A 21,360-nucleotide genomic window follows, 5' to 3' on the forward strand; every position below is an offset into this window, starting at 1 on the left:
GGAAAACCTGCCCTTGTGGAACTTATATTCTAGAGGGCAGAGACAGACAATAGTAAAAACAAGTAAAATATAGAAACAATGAAAAAACAAACTGTAATACATGACAAGGTGCTAAGAGGTATGAAGGAAAAAAACAAGAATATGGACTTAGAATTAACTAAAAGCTTTTAGAAGGAAGGTCGGGAAGTCATTTTGAACATGACAAGATGAGATATGTATTAGACAAGCAGAGATTACCTACCCAGAGGTTCAAGAAGGCAGCTGGATCAGCAAGTCTGAAATCGGGAGATAGAGCTGGACTTAAAAATATAAACTTGGGAGTCATTTCCATAAAGATGATATTTAAAGCCATGAGTTGAGAGACTTGAGAGCAGCAAGACGGCATGTGGATAAAAAAGGGAGACGTCCAGAAATTGAGCTGAAGGCACTTCACTATTTAGAGGCCAGAGAGATGAGGGAAAGTAGTCAGGAAACCAGAACGGGATCCCCACTTTCTGTGATCAACTGCATCAAATGATACTGATAAATCGGATGAAGAAAGAGACTCGGCCAATGGATTCATCACCATGGAAGTCATTGCCAGGAGCCGTTCAAGTAGCAACACAACTCTGACTACCAGTTACACATCTGAGGCTGGAACCACATCAGAGGCTCCACTGCAATCAGGATAGACCAGTCGGACCGCCCTGCGTTCTCACTCCAGCAGCCCCATCCCTTCTGAGTTGCAGGGATCTAGATAAGTCTCTTAAACTCAGTGGGTCTCAGAGTTCTCCCTTAAAATATGAAGATGTTGCTAACATTTCACTTCAATTGGGCCTAACCATGTGCCAGGTCCAGCTCTAAGGGTCTTATCTTACTAACTGATTTAATGCTCTCCACAGCCTTCTAAGGTAAGAATCACTATTTTAACCATTTGACACATGAGAACCCTGATCCCAGAGACATTAGTGATGTAAATTAAGCAGAGACTTGCCCACTGACCCCACAGTAGGAGCCTCTCAAATGGGCCCCCATGGCCCCAGCCTCCTGCTATTCATGCCGCCCATCAAATGGGAGCTAGACTCAATTCTAACAAAGTATGGCAAAGTGACATCACTTCCAAGATTAGGTTACAGAAAGACTCTGGCTTCTGCCTTACTAGCCCTCTGTTCTCTCACTCTCTTCTTTGCTCTCTCTGGGAGAAGCCAGCTCCTATGTTATAAGCTGTGTAGTACGGAGTCCCACAAGGAATGGATGTCTCCGGCCAACAGCCACGTATGGGAGCTGAGAAGTAGACTCTCCACAGTCAGACCTTCAGATGAGACCACAGCCCAGCTGACACTTGGTGAGCTTGTGAGACTCCCCGAGCCAGAGGACCCAACTGAACTGTGGCTGGAGTCCCGACTCACAGAAATGTGAGATAATCATGAATTAGCTGCCACGTTTGGGGGTCATCTGTCACCCAGCAATATTACTAAAGGTGACAAATGGCAGAGACTGAATTAAAATCCAAACATTGTATTGCCAAACTAATTAAAAAGAGAGAAGGTGTGGAGAAGAGGGCTCGCTGTTAAGATCTTGAGAGGATTACAGAGTTCCATCATTCACACTGGCTCCCTCTGTGGCCTTTACAAAGTCCCAAATTCAAGACGAGACACAACTTGGGAGTGAAAGGACAGAAAATTACCGTTGTCTTCAAGGTTCTGATCTCCAGAGTGATCATATTAAATAAGCAGCAGCTTCCAATATTAACAAATGTACACAGGTAAACAGAGCCACTGTCCCCGATACGTTTCTTTTCCAAGTAGCTAAAATTACCCAAATTCATTTCAGCAGGCCCCAGGATTTCATATATTTCATATTGTTAAACATTTCTTAGAAAGGGCTTTTAAATACAGAATTTAAGTTTTAAAAAAAAATCAAAGCTGTCTAGCACAAATCATACCATGGATTCCTCCGCTATATATGAAATTGGATTTTTAAAAATCAACACATCTGCCTTTGATGGAAAATAAGGGAAGGAGAAGTCATAAAAAATAGTTAAGATATATTAATCAGGGAGATAAGGGATATATTAATCAGGGATAATATTAATCAGGGATATATTAATCAGGGAGATAAGGGATATATTAATCAGGGATAAGACTAATTTGCTTTACGTGGAGAACAGTTGGGTGCAATGGACTAATAATTACAACGTAAATTAGCTTATTTTCAGCACCACCACCTGACTCCCTTTGTTTCTCCCAGCGGCTGCCTTACTTAGTCACTGCCCTTCCCCTCCATTCCTGGTCCTCACAGTACTTGAGATACATAAAGAATAAGGCCCTGCCAGGGGAGGGGAAAGGGAGAGTGTTCAATGAGCATAGAGTTTCAGTTCTGCAAGATGAAACAGTCCTGGCCATCTGTTGCACAAAAACATGAACATAGTTAACACGACTGAACTATACCGGGGGTGCCAAAAATATATGTACAAATGGACACTTTGGTCAATGTTGCCTAAGCAGTAGTTTGCCGTTATCAGAAGTATCTGGATGCCGATGGTAACCACTTTGAGCACCTCTTGTAATTGCAGAAGTCAAACGTGACTTGTGTTCATCTTTTGTTATCAGTATGTATTGAGTATTACAATTTTAATAGTTTTTCCTTTCTTAAAATGTGTCTACATTTTTTGGCGCCCTCTGTATACACTTAAAAATGGTCTACATAACAAATTTTATATCATGTGCATTTCACCACAATTTAAATAGATTGATTCATTGATAGATAAGAAAGCAAAGGTAAGCTGATATTAATTAGAAAACCCAACATTTTCATGAAGTTCTAGAAATCTCTTTAAAAGGTTTTTCTTCATAAAAGAATATAGCCACCATGGACCTTAAATCAGGGATGAGTAATTTTATAGTTCAAAAGCCAGCAGGTCACGGATAGTAATCCAAATAGTCTATTAGAGATACAGGTTTCTGTAGGCGTTATGGTTATTTCTACCAAAACGGTTTTCACGGGGTAAATCCAAAGCACTTCCTAGAGTAACTGGAGTTAGATAATGCAAGTTCAAATACCACTTATTCTACCAGGGCCCAGATGAGAGACAAAGAAGCTGAAGATAGAATTAGTAAAGGAACCGGACACCAACCGCTTCAAGAAAGAGTTCTATTTTTCCCCCAAAGACACATTGGAGACACATGTAAACCAGCAGGATTTTTAAATACACATAAGTATGCTTATTAACACACACACACACACACACAATCGGATCTGATTATTTCTACACCAAGCATTCATTTAGTACCCCTCAAAAGGCCGGGCAAAACTGTAGTTTAAATGATCTCTCAATGACCTTCTAATCCAGGGGTGTCCAAACTTTTTTCAACGTTTTTCACCAAGGGCCATATGCGGTAAAATACACAAACAGCGGGCCACTCACTCGAGGTGAAGTACGTATTGCCTCACCTGGTTTATTTAAGTAAACTAAATATATTTTTGGAATTTGCTGCGGGCCAATTAACAATGGATTGCAGGCTGCAGTTCGGACACCCCTGTTCTAATCTAAATCATTCAAACAAGGCAAACACTTGAAGGACAGATGGAAAAATGATTATAGCAATAGGAAACTTTGATGACCAAAAGTAAAAAGTTGCCAAGCAGCAGTTTTAACATTAATTTCATTACATACCAAAATATCTAGTTAGAGCAAAGCTCATAACCACATATTCAGCTCATGTGAAATGCATTCCTTTGGAGTTTTAGTTTTCTGATTTGAAACATGGATGTGTGTGTTTTTTAATAGAAATGTAAGGCCTACGTAGCCCTAAATTGTAGAGTCTATACCTCTCATATATGAAATTTCTATTCAAACAGCTGAATTTCTAAATAATTTCACATAGAATTTAAGTTGGTTATGAGCTCATAAGATATTGTACAAGATATAGATCTTAGTAGTTAATGAAGAAGTCTTGAGAATTTGTATCCTGACTTCAAATAAAGATAAAAGGAATGTGATACCATGAAATGACAATAAAAACAATTTAAAATATTTCAGTCTTGAGAAAAGCATATTTTAAAATCAAAGTAGTCAAGTGTTTAAAAGCAAGTCAAGTGCAAGGATTTGACACAGATTTTTGCCACTGACTCAGTGTTCACTGTTATTAAAATATCTTCAAACCTTACAGGAAACTTAGGCTCAGTCCACCCCAAGTCACCGGCTCCAACCTTCAATTTAATAGTGGCAGACCAGTTTCCCGTGTCCTAAGAATGGATTTTAGGCTGAACTAACAGATACAGCAAGAGAAAAGAATAATTAAACTAACAATTTGAAAAACAAAATATTGTTTATAAATCAAATTTAGCCTCTCCTTGTCCTGGAAGTGTTTTATTTAGGATGAAGAAATGCATGAAAATGCCACACGGGGGCGCTGCCGGTAAACCAACAAGAGCCCTTTCTCGACCACAGCGATAAAACACAGCTAAAGAATCGTCCAGTTGCCACCCTCCTGGAATGTCGAGATAAACTGGACAATTCACAAAAGAAGGGATGAGATTTTAAAATACAAATGTATTCAAGAACATATATCCAGAAATAGAAAGTCAAACATAAAAACAGGTATCAAAAGGCAAACAGAAGGGAATACCAGGCCTTTTACTTTCCCTTATCTTATTTTCTCATCACAATCTTTGCTTCTTTTCAACAGAGCATTAAAGTTGAGATATATTTATTCTTCATTCTCTTTGGGGATCGAATCACTTTTTAAAAACATCTCAAAAGCTGTGCATTTTAGGGAGGGTCGTTCATCCACCCCCCACCACCTCCCAGCCAGCTTCAAATCACACTGCACAGTATTTTGGTTCAGACCGCTCTTACCTGATATTCTCAAGGGCTAAGGAAAAAATAAAAAGCAAACAAACAGAACCCTTACTTCTGAATTTTCAAAACGCAAATGGAGTTCTGAAATTCTGAACCAGGCTTTGCTGTACTCTGAATTAATTCCACTGTGTTTAAAATCCCCTAAGTGAAGTCAGCAAAGAATCACTGAAACGTGAGGTCTAAACAGTTAGAAGCAGTTTTATTCTTTAGCTTAAAAGCTTTCCTGTGAGTGACAATACAAAAACGAAGCTTCTCTCACAGTGGTAGCTTTTTATCTTTTTAATAAAAGCATTTAGTTGATTGATAAGACCTGTGATACCTGGAGGTTCGATGGTTTTCCAAGAATCATTTCAGAATGAATCACAAAAATCATTTCCTTCAATCTTGTTGACCTAACATACTAGCTCCAAGTCAACCGCCATTTAGTTATTTTAGATAACTTCCTTTTTGGCCCCTGCTGCTCTGAACTTTAGAGGACAAAGCACGAATTAAATACCAATAAAATTAAATGGGTAACGGAGCTGAGCATGTAGTTAGAAGCTATATAATTATTAGGCTTCCTTTTTTGTCAGTGAGAACAGCTCTCCCTTTGCTTCCACACAAAAATGGCTTTGTCTACAGATGTCAACTCTCCAGATGCTGTGATGTAGAAATCTAGGCGGGCTCTCCCATTCAACCACGTCCCTGCTGGTACCTGCCATTCTCTCGTGAGCAGTTCTTTCATGTGCTGCACTGTGAGGCATCCTGGGGGGTTGCAAACGATGTCCACAGCATGGCCTTACGTACCAAGAGCTTAACAAAACTAAGCCTGTAGAACATCGAGCCACAAGTCTAGAGTATGTCCTCAAACACTAAACTGCTCACACAAAGGGATTGGCATGAGGCGGCATGGCAGGGAAGCACGTGGGCTGTGTGGTGCGACAAATAGCCTCCAAATAGACATGTTGGCGTCCTCAGCCCGGGTACCTGTGAACATGACCTGATTTAGAAATCGGGTCTGTGCAGATGCAATGGTGAAGGTCCTTGAGACCAGGTCCTCCTGAATGGAGAGTTGGCCTTCCCTCCAGGAACTGGTGCCCTTACAAGAAAGGAGAAACAGAGCCTTGACACAAACAGACACAGGGAAGGGAAGGTAGTGTGTGGATGGATGGAGGCAGAGCTCAGAGTGAGGCAGCTCCAAGGCAAGGACTGCCAGCAACTACGAGGTAGGGGAGAGAAAGGCCTGCAACAGACTCTCCTTCAGTCTCCAAAAGGAAGCGAATCTTCCAACACCTTGATTTCAGATTTGTCACCTCCAACTCCGTGAGATAACAAATCCATTGTGTTAAGCCCCCCAGGTTGCAGTAATTTCCAGCAGCCCAAGGAAACTAATACAGTCTAACACACACGGGTTCACATGAATTCCACCCCAGCTCTGTGTCTGGCCGAGGACACCGGACACCGATGTCTTCCTCTCTAAACTGCAGTTCACAGTGTTTATCTCACAGAGAAATCCAAAACCAGCTCTGACTGCCTGTGGTCCATTCTCCACCGCTGACAGCCTGGGGGGCCATGGCAGTGAGACTTCACACCTTGCGTCTCCATTTCCTCATCCATAGATGGGGATGAAAAGAGTAAGCCCTGGCAGGGCTCATGTGAGTCACAGGGGTTGGTACACAGGGGCACAGATGCAGAGAGCAGTGCCTGCAGAAGGTCCCCCAGCCAGTAAAAGCCGCAGCTACCTGACCTGCTGTCATGGTCGTCACCACAGGAATCCAGGGGAGAGGAAAATCAGTAAGCTTGGGGTCGTCGGGAAGTAAACGGGAGAGGAGCTTGAAGCCATGGTCCCATTTGCATCGGTCACAGAGACAGGAAGGGGCGGTGCAGTCAGCTCAGGAATATAGGCAAAGACAGAACAGAGTTGAGGAATATATGCCGAGGTCCCGAGAACCAGGGGACTGACTTGAGAAGAAGGCTGGAGAGCTGAGCTGGAGTTAAAACTCACTAGAAATCCCAGGGACAGTTCAGATATGATACACTGAGAAATAGAAAGACATTAAAATCTCTGAGTAAGGAAATAATGCCTTAAGAAGGGCTGCATAAGGACGAGTCCAGCGGGACAGAAGCAAAGACCTAGTGTACTCCCATTCTGCCCAGGGCTGCTGTAAACCACAGGGAAATACAACAGACACAGATTTCTAGAACATGAAAGAAAAAAGACAATGACTACCAAAACGTCCAATGTTTTATGCTCAGATTTACACATACATAAAATTACTCGGTGGCACTGTCATAACCCTCTGGGAAGTCTTACTCTCAGTTTCTGCCGCATAGCACCACAGACCCATCGGGAGCAGCTGGTCCTCGCACAGCCTTTGGAGACACGCTTCTGAGAAGTCGAGGATGAGTGACCAGTGGAGAGCAAAGAGGGGTGACAGAGAGCAGACTGTTGGTGCCAGAGGCCGGGGGCAGGGAACACGCAGCTGAAATGGGCAAAAGGGAGCCAGAGGTACAAGTTTTCAGTGAGAAGTCATGTGTATGTGACATGCAGTACAGTGATTATAGTTAATAATAGTGTATCATATATTGGAAAGTTGCTAAGAAAGTAGATCTTAAAAGTTCTCATCACAAGAATAAAAATTCCATAACCATGCATGTTACAGATGTTAACTAGACTTACTGTGGTGATCATTTCACAATATGTACAAGTACTGAATCTTTATGTTGTGTACCTGAAACCTAATAGCATGGTATATGTCAATTATGCCTCAATTTTTAAAAAAAAGAGAGAGGAGTAAGATCTGAGAAAGCGCCCGGGGAGGCTACTGGCATCTTCAAAGAAGCTGAAGACAAAAATGCAGATGAAGAAAAGCATCAGACATGGGGTATCTTGAAAAGCAACTTGATGGAGAGAATAGGAGCTGTGGCTTAATAAGGAACAGCCGACGCCAGGCCTTCGTGACACCTGGTTAATAAGCGGACGCATTTGTACAAATAGAAGGAGTGGGGGAAGTGCAAATAAAAGGGGAAATAACCACACACTGAGAGGGACCACACTCCAGATAGGGCACCTCCTGCTCTGTGAGGCTCTCCCACAGGCGTGGAGGGTTCCCCACTGTCGTGCAGGGCGGCCTGCAGGGTCTCAGCTCCCGCTCCCCACATAAGAACGCAGGACATGGTGAGGCCAAAAAGGCCACCCACAGAGCCATAGGTAGGGAAGTCATACCACTATGGTCTCACTGGAGGCTGGATTCACACGACGTGAGACCTGCTGTCCGCTTTCTGCCAACTGACCGACTCCCCTACCTATGGCTCCGTGGGTGTTCCTTTTTGGCCTAGCCACATCCTGCGTTCTTATGTGGGGAGCGGGAGCTGAGACCCCACACACATGGCGCAGCAAGCAGGGTAGGAGACACAGGAAGCAGGAGCCACACTATCCGCAACCTGCCATCCACTTCTCTCTGCCAACCAACCTCACTTGCTAATTGCAATCTGTGCTTCCCAGCCCAGCCGCCATCTTCTTGCTAGCCCCCACTTTCTGCTAGCATAGCCACAACAGTTATATTAGTGGCCAATGGCTCACTGGTTACAGCTGACGGCCAACTAGCCACAGCTGATGGCCATCCAATCACAGTTGATGGCCATTTGCTACCTGAGCCAGCACCTTTCAACGTGAGGCCGAGAGCCTAGAAACTGCACTCCTGGCTTTGTCCCCACACCCACACATGACAAAGAGCAAGAGGGTCCTTTCTATATTGCCTTGGTGAGCGAGAATTATAGATGGACCATATCAACATTGGAAAGTTACAATACATTTTGTGGACTGAAAACGAATATTGCTATAACAGATAAATTATTAGAAAGGAAAGTTGGTTACAAAAAAAAGGGGTAAAAAATGTTAACACCCTCCTGGCCACAGGAGGTCAGTGTTGCTTCAAAGCAAAATTACCCTAAGTCCCTCTGGGGGTATAAAGGTCTTAAAGACATGATTACATTTTCTTCTTTAAAAATGTTAGTTTCAATATGTCTGATTTTTAGACTTACTGAGTGACAGATGGTTACAGCATGATATAAAATATCAACTTGTTAAAAAAATAAACTCGCAAAAAATATATCTATTTCGTGCAAAAATGAACTTGGATCCTCGTCATTCAAAAGCAAGAGGAGAAACTAAAGGAAGGGAGAAGTTTATTTATATATATAACACATTCATCCATTCTGGGTTGTGTGTGTGTGTGTGTGTGTGTGTGTGTGTGTTCAATTCAACTGGGATCTCAGTGCCAAAGAAAAATAAAAACTATGTCTTCAGTTACTCACCCTGTAACTGAAGAGGTCAGACATACATTCATGAAATCTTTGGGTAAAAAAACAAAAATACAAAATAAATGCTCTACTAGAGACAACCGGGAGATCAGTATTGGCAGAATCATTTGCATCCTCTTCTTTCAAAGATTCCGAGGCTGGAGGCGCAAAGGCAATGCTACTGGGAAGGAGAGTTGAGACCAATACAAACATAGGGCTGAAAAATTACAACTCAACTGTTGACAAAAATCCTACTGGGATGATTTTGGAGGCCAGTTTTTGGCAATGTTGTGTAATTCTGATGCACCCCTGCACCCCAGTTCCACTCCGATGTGACATTTAAGTGGAGACCTGAGGACCAGACAGGCCGAGGGCTGTGCTCAGTATTTCAGATCATGGAACCCCCAACGCCAGTGTGGATGGATTAGAGTGAGAAGGAAAGAAAATCCTGAGGCTGGAGAAATGTGGATGTAACCCCAAGTGCTATGGGAAGCCAGTGAATGAGGAGACTCAACCCAATTTCCGTTTAATGGGGGGTGGGGGGAGAACATTCTGGTTACTGTGTAAATGAATGGGGTGGGGTCCAGCAAGAGCAGAAGTGGGGGGACCCACCTGTGTTTAGGAAGTTTGTATAGGAGCCCAGGAAGATGATGTCTGAGAAGATGGAGAGAAGTAAACAGATTCAAGGTGCTTTGAGGTAGAATAAACAGGTCGTACAGGTGGATCAAATTAGGGGAGTCAGGGAGGCTGTGTGTGTGTGTGTGTGTGTGTGTGTGTGTGTGTGTAGACACACCCCTACTCCTGAAACAATTTTACGGTTTCTACAAAGAAATATTAACCTTTCCTCTTAAAAGTACCATTGTTAAATTTTCACCAAGAAGTATCAGATAATAATATATCATTGACCGTGTTGGTTTATAGATATAAAATAATAACCAATTCGGTGCCATCACTTTAATGATAATGGAAGTCAAACTTTATTCAGCCAAATGCTTTTAAAATTTAATAAAGAAAAGATTAAAAGATAATCATTTCCTTGCAATTCTGATTGTATTTCCATTGTTCAAAATCTCTGTTGATTTTTCTCTTAGAAATATTCATGGAATGGATAAACTGAATCTAAAAATATTCACACACACACACACCCCAAATCCATAAATTATAACCAAATTTCATTTCCATTCTATGGGAGCATTTTCATCCATGTGCAAGCACTGTGATAAGAGTACCGACCACCTCATCCGGGCAACTAACGGAAAATGATGGGCCTGTAGATGCTTCTAAATCTTATTAAAAATACAAAGACCAACATCGTTAAGTGGGCAAAGCCGCGATCCTGAATTAGTTCTGGACATCTAATGAAAATGGAGGTTTCCTGGGCAAGCTGGTTTCTATCTGGCAGAACCAGATTATCAACTCTCGTGGGTAGAATCTAAAGTGAATAGATTTCAAAGGGTGTTAGGTGCCAGAAGACTATAGGAAACTACAGTTGTGGGATTTGGGAAATATTTTAAAATTATAAAACATAGTGATAAAAAGGCAGTTAACTATAATGGCTATAATTTTCCCCCAAAAAAAGAGTTTAGCACAGACAGACAGCTAGTCTCTGGGCAATCTCTACAAAATGCCAGATGCACGTTCAGAACCACACCAGCTTTAAGCTTGGCACACATGATATTTACCTGGGTCTCTTCCTGTAAGCATCTCCCTCTGCCTGAACCTTGCGTAAAACCGTACCTTATCCCCATCACTGTCTCTGTTCTAAGGAACAGCCTAATGACTCTTCACCGCTCTCATTCTGTTGTAGGAACAGATCAGGATAATGGTTGTAAAGCGTTTTGAAAATAACAAAAAGTATAATACAAATGCAAGACAATGTTATAATTATTCTTTTATGAGTCATATGTTACATTTTATTATAAGTATGGTTTGTAACAGTATTACATTGTTTATTGTTAGTCCTCAACGACAAAAAATGAATGTTAAAACCTCCTTAAAAGACTCTTTTTTTTCTTTTTTCTTTTTTTTTTTTAACTATAGCTGTTTCTGTTTCACCTCAAATCCTGAAATCTGACTTTTTAAGGATGGGATCCAGGCATATGCATTTTACAACTCTCTAGGTGATTCCAGGTTCGGAATCTCTGCATTTCTTTGATGAATATTAGGTGAGAGTTCAATGGTAATGGTCAAATAAATATAATTCATTTTAAGGTACTTTTTTAAATTGAGATTTAAAAAATATAACAATCCTTGCAAATTAGCAAGGTAAGAAATGCAAATAATCTGCCAGTTAATCAATCCTTCTGTGTGGATTTTTTTTAAAAAGCAGTAGTATATAGATTATTTGTCTGCTTCTCCTGCCAGTCATTATTGCAGGATCTCTGTCCCCCTTCCAACTGGAAACGTCCAGGAGGCATCTCACAGGCCATCAACCCACCCCTGAGCTGCCGCATGGCGATTTCCTCATCTCTGCCTCCTCCCCAGTGCCCGGGTGCTCTGTAAAGGCTCCTGGCTGCCACTGGTGCCCTCAGCCAGCAAACCCAGGTGACATCCCAGCATGCTGGGTCCTGGCATTGAGCCAAAGTCACTGCTTTGCTGAGGTCTCAAAGTGCGAGCCCCTCAATGCACATACACTGTGACCTGCTGTGGTATTCAATGACAATGACATAGAGCGTGTACCTGTGTGTGTGCACATGCGCGCACGCACACGCGCACACACACACACACACACACACACAGCTGGGGGGGGTCACACTTCTAAGTGTTTCCTTATGCTCCCAGGCCACTCCCAGATTTCTGTAAAATTAACAGTTTCTGGTTTTGGTTCCCAGATTTGACAACCTCACCTGGAGGGTGCGTGAGTGGAGGCGGGGGAGGATCTGAGACTGCAAGGATGAGGAGAGCTGAGTGACAGCTGGCGGCTCCATTCGAATTTCTCTACTCTCCAAATCTGGGGTGTTTCTATCACACTCAGTTTGGCTCCATGCTCTTCTCCCTTATTTCCTGGAGCTACTCAGTAGAAAAGGCTGCTCCCAAGGATCTGGCAGAAATCCTTAAATTCTAGCTAGACCATAATTCAGGTCCAGGCTGGGACCCGCTAATATCAGTCCCGGAGTCCTCTACTCACTGTGGGAGGAAAATCTGACAGACCGGTAACATCGTAAGGAAAATTATGGAAAAGCTGGTTTTATTTACAAGTAAATATATCATTCAGACCACATTTACAGAGCTCTCCCAATATTTATCTTCTATTCTTCATAAAAATGTGATAAATCAATAATGTTATCCCTTCCACTTCCTCCTCCACTCAAGAACAACTTTTTATAGTAGCAAAAACTCTGCTCATTCTTGTGGGAAACGATGCAGCCCTACGCTGGTCCATTAAGCCAGATTGCCAGTAAAGCTTTCTTTGTCAAAGCTGGTAATTCCCAAGGTGACCCTGTCTCCCCTGTGTGAATGCTCCCACGTCCGGCGAAGCGTCTGTACTTCCCCTGATGTGTGGAAAACTCCCTGCACCATTCCAGTCATGTAGAGTGGGGGCAGGGCTCCAGGTACAGGTACTCCTCAGCAAGGCCTTGCACCCTGCACACCTAACTGTGTCAGCTCTCCACCCGGTGACCCCACGGCGACATTGTCTGTGACATTTACACAAGCACACATTTCCTTTAGGGACTGGCTACAAGTCAAGTAAGATGCAAACATGGGATCGCAAACAACTTTTTAAAAAATTCTTTCTTTTGAGGTAATTTCAGACTTACAGAAAAGTTGCAAAAATAGTACAAAGAATGCCCAGGTAGCCTTCAGGTAGATTCCCAAATGTTGACATATTATCACATCTACTCTATCTTTCTCTCTCTCTATCTTACTATGTAAAGTATGTTTTCTGTCTGAACAGTCAGAAAGTAACTTGCAAACACAATGGGCCCCTACTCCTAAATATTTCAGTCTTATTAACCATGCTACAATTATCAAAAGCAGGAAATTAGCATTAATAACTCCTATTATCTATCCCATAGACCTTATAACAGTTTTGCTAGGTCATAACGTAGTTCAATTTTCAATTTTTTGAGATACCTCTATACTGATTACCATAGTGGCTGCACCAATATGCAATCCCACCAACAGTGCACAAGGGATCCCTTTTCTCCACATCCTTGCAAGCACTGTTGTTTGTTGATTTATTGATGATAGCCATTCTGACTGGGGAAGGGGGTGGGGATGAAGGAGAAGGTAAGGGGATTAGAAAGCACAATCAGTAACCACAAGATTGCCATGGAGATATGAAAGTCAGCTTGGGGAATATAAAACACATGCAAGGATTTTGTATAAAGATTTGGTAGGGTATCTGATGGACACTTGTCTTATTAGGGAGACCACTTCAAGGACGATGTAGATTCCTGATCACTGCACTGTACACCTGAAGCTGAAGCTGAGTAATAATGAATGTCAACTATAATTTACCATATGTCTGTATATGTTATATATACATATATCATATATATATGGTCACAGGATGTGGAGTCCAGCACAGGGAATAGAGTCAGTGGAATTGTAACAGCTGTATATGATGTCAGAGGGGTAGTAGATTGGGGGAGGGGGGTTATCACTTTGTGAGGGGTGAAAATGTCTATTACATTGTTTTGTACATCTGAGACTAATAATAAACTAAAACAAAACAAGTTTTGGTAATTGTCCCACTAATACCCTACATAGCAAAAGAAAGGGAAACAGGACTCAAAGCCTTTAGGGGAGAGTCACAATGGCTCTGAGATTCTTTCTGAACAGGGCGGCTTAAGAATTAGGTCTCAGTTACATCACAGCCCTGGTCAAACCCCCTGGTATTTAGGCCTTGGCCACAGACATGCCAGTATCTTCTTAATTGAAGAATCAGAAATTAAGACCCAGAATGTGGCTTATGTGCCTCTTCGTTCTTCTCTGTTTCTCTTTTGACAAACTTAACTCAGCAACTCCTTACCAACTGCCTGATACGGTTGTGGCTCAGGAGTATACAAAGTTATACAAGATGCAGTCTGTCATGCAGGGTGTCAGGCAGGGTCTCTGGTCCCACTCCCCACATAAGAACGCAGGACATGGTGAAGCCAAAAAGGAACAGCCACAGAGCCACAGATAGGGGAGTCATATCACTATGGTCTCACTGGAGACTGGGTTGGCGACACAGGAAGCAGGAGCCACACTATCCTCAAACTGCTGTCTACTTCTCTCTGCCAACCAACCCTACTTGCTAGCTGCAATCCACCCTGCTAACTGCAATCTGCACTGGCCAGCTCAGCCACCATCTTCTTGCTAGCCCCCATTTTGCTGCTAGTGTAGCCACGGCAGTTATATTAGTGGCCAATGGCTCACTGTTTATAGCTGACGGCCAACTAGCCACAGCTGATGGCCATCCAATCACAGTTGATGACCATTTACTACCTGAGCCAGCACCTTTTTCCACGTGAGGCCAAGACACTGGAAACTGCACTCCTGGCTCTGACCCCACACAGTCTTAACACCCCTGTGAATCAAAATGTTATTAAATTATCAGTAGCTAAACGGAAATAAAATAGTGGTAAAACAGTGGGCTATAATGGATTATTGAGTCCTTACTGGTTGATAGCTACCTTACCAAGTGATTTATATACATACGTCATTCATTTGTTACACAAATATGGCGACATTGGCATCAATTTTCATATTTTATGGGTGAGGGCACATGAGGCTTCTAAATCTAGAGATCTTCCAGCGTCCCCACAGTGAGACTCAGAGCCGGGATCTGAACCAACGCCACCTCCAAAGTCTGCTCCGCTCGGCGCAAAGAGACATAGAAACATGGAGAGAAGACGAGAGAGGGAATGAGAGACTGCCAAGCACTGCAGGAAAGAAGTCTTTCCAGGCCTCAAGGAGAAATGCATATTTGAAAACACACTGAAAAATGCATAGGATTTTGAGAGCAAAGATGAAAAAACACCCCAGACAAATTTCAAGCCAGTTAAAATAGCTGACCGCGCTGTCCTACGCTTTGACTCAGCAAATCAACCAAATTAGGTTCCCATGACACACAGCGGAAAGAGAGTTTCTTAACAGTTTGCACTGCCGAGGGGCCCTGCACACAGAGCTTCGAGAGCTCAAACAGATGATTCACACCATTAGGCAGGAAACGGCTTCTGCCTGGGATCCATGGTCAGTAAGCCTTCTTTTCACCATGAGCCTCTTTCTGATTTCTTTTCTTACAAGGAAGACTCACCAGTTAAGACACAGAGTATCAGACAGTACTGGAAGCACTTTTTTAACTGTGGGTTAACATTTATGTGTCTGACACAAAGAGATGCTGTTGGCTTACTTTTGCATGGTCTAAGAAAATAATACACAACAGTTTTATCAGCAGGACATTACATCCTGGACAAAAATCTTATTGATCACGCTATCGTTGACTTCTGAGAAAGGTACCTTGAATTAAATTTAGTTTGTACTTATATGACTATAATAAACTAGTTGAATAATTTTCTATCATTAATATTGAAATTTTGTTACTGACCCAGATCAGCATTTTTTGAAAGATGCTCATTTTGAAGTTTGAAAAGTTACATGGGCCACAGGCTTTAAAAAAAAAATGTTTTTTTATTTTTTTTTTTTCTAAGATCCAAAGTCAGTTTAAACTATAAAGGAGAAGCTTTGGGCACCATTAGCCTGTCCTGGGCTTCACCACTTCCCCTCTTTTCACAGGTCACAAGAGGGGACAGAGTACCCCGTGTGACATTCTCAATCTCGCGTTAGCCATGCAACATCATGGTTCCCCTTTCATGGTGCCATCAAATACTCACTTCCCCATCCCCAAGTGCAACTCCATGAGTTCTGTCTACCTTTTTTTTTTTTTGATACAGTACTCACTTAATTTGATAAAACCATGAATGTCTGACAAGTGATTATTAAAGTCATGTGTTCTCTTATACAGATAGCTTGAGATTCCCAGCTCTGTAGGAGCCAAAAATCATTTTGCTAGAAGCTCTCCTTGCACGTGGTTTCTACTTGTGTCTTCTTACGTGTCTAACCATCACAGTTCAGAGATGAGAAAAATAAAAACATCCTTCCCATGCACTCAGCATTGCTAACGGGATTAACTCACGTTCCCACTTAAGTCAGGGACAAAAATGCCCCTTATCAAGGAAAACTAGCAACATTTCTTCTCTTCAACCCTGTATCAGGGCATAATCAATGCAATTAAAATAAGAAAAAGAAATAAGTGGTATGAAAAGTGGAAAATTAGAGGTAACATTTCTACAAAATTCCTAATTTCTAGAAAATGCATCACCATTAAAAATGCAAGCAAAACTTCTAAAGAGTTCAGCAGTACCTTTAGAATAAACAAATAACAACCAAGCACAAAATTTAATGAAAAGAAAAAAAAGAAGCCAAATAACTAGTAACCAACTACAAGATACAAAGGACTAAATCCTTAAAATTACGGGCAAGACCTTCATGGAGAAAATGATAAACATCATCAAAGAACACAAAAAAACTTTTGAATAGTAGGGGCATACTCCATATTCTTAGATGCAAAGATTCATAAATATATCTGAATTTATCTGTAAAAAAATGAAACTCCAATTTAAATAAGTCAGCAGGGTTTTTCTTATAGTTGGACACATATATTGTAAAATTCATAAAGAAGAGCAAAGAGCCAAGAATGGCAAAAGCATTTCTGAAGAAGAAAAGCTGAGAGGAGAGCGAGAACCTGCATATCAGTTAATTAATACTACAAAACCGGGTCAATTAGAGGAGTGGATTTTGTTACAAGATTAGGAAAGTAGACAAGTGCTTCACAAGCCCAGGTACACACAGGGCTTGTGAATAAACAGGAGACAATTGATCATCCAGATGGACAATATTATATTCCTCACTCTCATCCTATACAGCGATAATTCAAAGTCTATTAAACACCTACGCATGAAAAGCAAATCCATTGCAACTTTTAAAATAAATATAAACAAGATTTTATGACTTTAGGTTAGGTAAAGGATTTCCTAAACAAGACTCATTTCAAAGAACAAATCGTGAAGAAAAAGATAGGTATGTTTGACTACATGAATTTTTTTAAGTTTCACTACACAAAAGACACTATAAACAAAGTGAAAAGATAAGACACAAACTGATAAACAACATATGCAATACTTACTACAAAGAAAATGTAAGCATTCAGAATCCACCAAAAGTGATAAATTAAGAAAAAGATAAGCTATCCAATAGAAAGACAGAGGATGTGGACATAGTTCACAGAGAGGACACACCGATGGTCAATAAACATTTCATAAGGTGCTCAGTCTCACTAGTAAAATAAAAAGTGAAATTACTCCAAATAATGAAATTAAATGATTTCACAGCCATCAGATAAAGCAAAAATTTACTCTGATAATAATGAGCTGATGCAGACAGTGGGGAGATAAATTATTACAAACATTCTAGAGAACAATGGGACAAGATCTAGAAAACTTAAAGGTGTGTCTACCCAAAATTCAGCAATCGCACTTCTAGGTATAGACCACTGAGAAATTCTTCCCCACGTGAACCAGAAGGCACATGCAGGAGTCTTCACAACCCCATCACTTAGAAAGATGACAAAGTAGAACCATCCTATAAGTCTTTCGACAATTGAATCAATAAATGTATTTTCTAACTAACACAGGGTAATTACTATGCTTCCCAGGTATTCTACTGGAAGGACTTTACAAATATGAACTCATTTAATTCTCAAAACAACCCCATGAGGTAGGTAGTTTTTTTCTTGTTTGTTTTGTGGTAATTTCACTCTTTCTAGTGACTATTTTTCCCATTTTATAGATGAGGATATTGAGACACAAAGATGTAAACCCAAGATCACACAGCTAGGTAGTAATAAAGTTATACAAAGCAACTCTGCGGAGCAAAGAAAATGAATGAAAGAAAAATGTATGTATATTATCATGGGTAAATATCAAACAGTAAGAAAAAGTAGGTTGTAGAATGTTTTGTACAGTAAGATCCCCTTACATAAGTTTGAAAGATGAAAAACAATACGGCATTCGTTTCCTAGGGCCACCATAACAAATTAGCACAAACTCGGTGGCTTACGACACCAAAAATTTGTTCTCTCACAGTTCTGGAGGCTGGAAGTCTGAAATCAAGATGTTGAAGGGCTGCACGTCCTCCAAAGGCTCTAAGGGGGAACCTTCCTCGCCTTTCCAGCTCCTGGTGGCCACTGCCACCTCCAGAATGGAGCCACTGTTCTTGCTACACCCAGTCATTAAAATCAAGACAATTCCCTGAGATGTAACTGTGACATTTTAAAACCTGTAATGGCTGAAGGAAAGCTATGGCATTTTCTCTTAATCTATTTTTTATTTCTCTGTATGTCTGCTCACAGTGACGTATATTCTCTTCTCCTGCCTCCCTCCCTCCCACACCCCAGGAGTAGTGTCCCACCTTAGATTATGGGACAGGGGGTTGTAGGATTATTTATATGGTGCAATTATAAAAGTAACACAATCATTAAAAATTAAAAACAAAATAACTGTGATTAACAATGTCACCTTCAGAATCGGAAGACTTTAATCTGCTCCTGCACTGATCATCTGTGTGACATTGAGCAAGGAACTTTGATCAGCCTCAGTTTCCAGCATTAGGATAATAACAGCACCCACCATGGATTTGATAGAGGTATTAAAAAATAATAAGCATTTAATATATCTTAGCTGACAGTCATCGTTAATATTAGCTGATATTAATATGATCAATACCCTCTAAGTCAACCTCTAGTGTTCTTCCTGTGCACGTTGATTGTTTTTGCCCGGATGCCAGCAAACACTGCAATGCCCCTGTGGGCTGCACACATGAAAATTATATCGACAGGTGTGACCAAAATTAAGAGAATCTTCTGACGTTTCCTTTTTATAAAGTGATCATTAGAGGTATGTGGACTTTTTTGTCCTGCTTTTTCGTGGAAAAAAAGCATAACCCCTGTTTTCAATACTCCTACAGGTATTTATTATAATCGCCACTGTCCCGTGGCAACATTGTAACACGTGGATGGGGGGGGGCAGGTCAGCGCACAAGAAGAATGAAACAAACATTTAAAGAATGAATTGGAACGTTATCAAAATGTTGGGATTACACTCAGAATAGTGAAAAGTGCGTCCCTGAAGTGTGCTGACATGCCATGTGCTCACCTGACAACACCCTTCAGTGAAAGATATTTATTTGGGCTTCTACATGACCATCAATGACCCATTGTCTATGATTTGGGGAAAACAATATCCCACAAGAAAGAAGATTCCCCCAAGTCAACACCTTAAAACAAGTGACAAATTGCAGCTGTTCTGTGAAGGATCCATACCTCAAATTTACAACACAGCTTGCAGCTACACGAACTGACTGATCGCTACAACAGTTTTAAATAACAGCTTTTCCTTTTTACAAAGCAGTACATTTGTAGTGCAGAAAACACAGGTAACAAAATAAAGAAAAACAATGTAAATCAATTGTAACATTACCACATCCTGGATAGAAACATGATTAATTTAGCTATTTTGTATAACAGCCTGTTCTGGTGTGTATGTGAGTGTGTGTGTATGAGTGTGTGTGTGTTTGAATTCACCCTTCAGTGCATGTGTTACAAAACGAGACATTTTTTACTTAGCAATGTTGTACTAATTTACTATTGTTGGGGTGGACGGGTGGCTCAGTTGGTTAGAGCGCGAGCTCTGGGCAACGCGGCTGCCGGTTCAATTCCCACATGGGCCAGCGAGCTGTGCCCTCCGCAACTAGAATGAAGTCAATGAGCTGCTGCTCAGCTCCCAGGTGGCCAGATGGCTGTTGGTTGGAGCCCGTCCTCTCAACCACAACGTTGCCGGTTTGACTCCTCGACTCCCACAAGGGATGGTGGGCAGCGCTCCCTGCAACTAACAACGGCAACTGGACCTGGAGCTGAGCTGCACCCTCCACAACTAAGATTGAAAGGACAACAACTTGACTTGGAAAAGCGCCGGAAGTACACACTGTTCCCCAATAAAGTCCTGTTCCCCTTCCCCAATAAAACCTTAAAAAAAAGAAAAAAGGGATCAACCCTGCTTATACCTTTTAAAAAAAAAAAAAAATTCCTATTGTTGCTGTAACAAATTACCACAAACTTGATGACATTAAACAACAAAAATTTATTATGTTAACAGTTCTTGAAGTCAGACGTCAGAAACAGATCTCACTGGTCTTAAATCAAGGTGTGAGCACAGCCATGTTCCTTTCTGGAGTCCTGAGGAGAGAATCTATTTTCTGGCCTTGTCCAGCTGCTAGAAGCTGCTATGGTCCTTGGCTGGTGACCCCTTTAAAAACCAGCAATGGTTGACTGAGTTTTTCTTCACATTACATCCCCACATTTGGACTCCCAACACCTTCTTTCATGCATAAAGACACTGGGCCCACGCAGATAATCTAGGAAAATCTCCCCACCTCATGGTCAACTCATTAGCAAGCTTAGTTCCACCTGCAACCTAAATTCCCCCTTTCCATGCAAACATATTCACAGGTTCCAGGGACAGTTGTGTACACCTCTGGGGGAGGGGGCATTATTCTGCCTAACACAAATACACTCTGAGTATCCTTCTAGTCCTGAAATATTTTTTCTATCTGTGCATTCCTTTTTAATTGCTACAGTGCATTTTATCGTATTGCTATGCCATAAGTCACTGTACCAATTTCCTACTATGAAGATATTTACATTGCTGTAATTTGCAGTTCCTGAGCAGTAAGATGTATTTTTTATATTAATATTTCTGAGAAGGCAATGAATGAGTTTTGCAGCAGTTTATACTTTCTCCACGCAGGGGTGGGCCGACGTTTCCTGATGCCCTCACAGACAGAGACCATTATCTTTCCTTTCTAATCTCTGCCAATTGGAAAATTACTTTCCAGTTTTGTTTGCCTTTCTTTGGTTTCCATTGAGATTGAATGTCATTTCATACTTATGTTGGCCACTCGGTGGTCTTCCTGTGTACAAGGCATCTTCTTGCTCAGTATGCAGCAACCTTGGCAACGAGACTTTGTGGGAGGTACCTTCACTCTGAACGAAAGCACTGGACTCGACTCTCCTTCCATCTCATGGTCACCACATATCAAAGCCCCACGCTGCTTCTACACTCTGGCATCCCGTGAGAGCTCTAACCGCACCCCTGGGTGTGACACAATTTCTGTGCCCATTGCCACGCAGACAG

Source organism: Rhinolophus sinicus, linkage group LG09, assembly GCF_036562045.2.
Source record: "Rhinolophus sinicus isolate RSC01 linkage group LG09, ASM3656204v1, whole genome shotgun sequence".
NCBI lineage: Eukaryota > Metazoa > Chordata > Mammalia > Chiroptera > Rhinolophidae > Rhinolophus > Rhinolophus sinicus.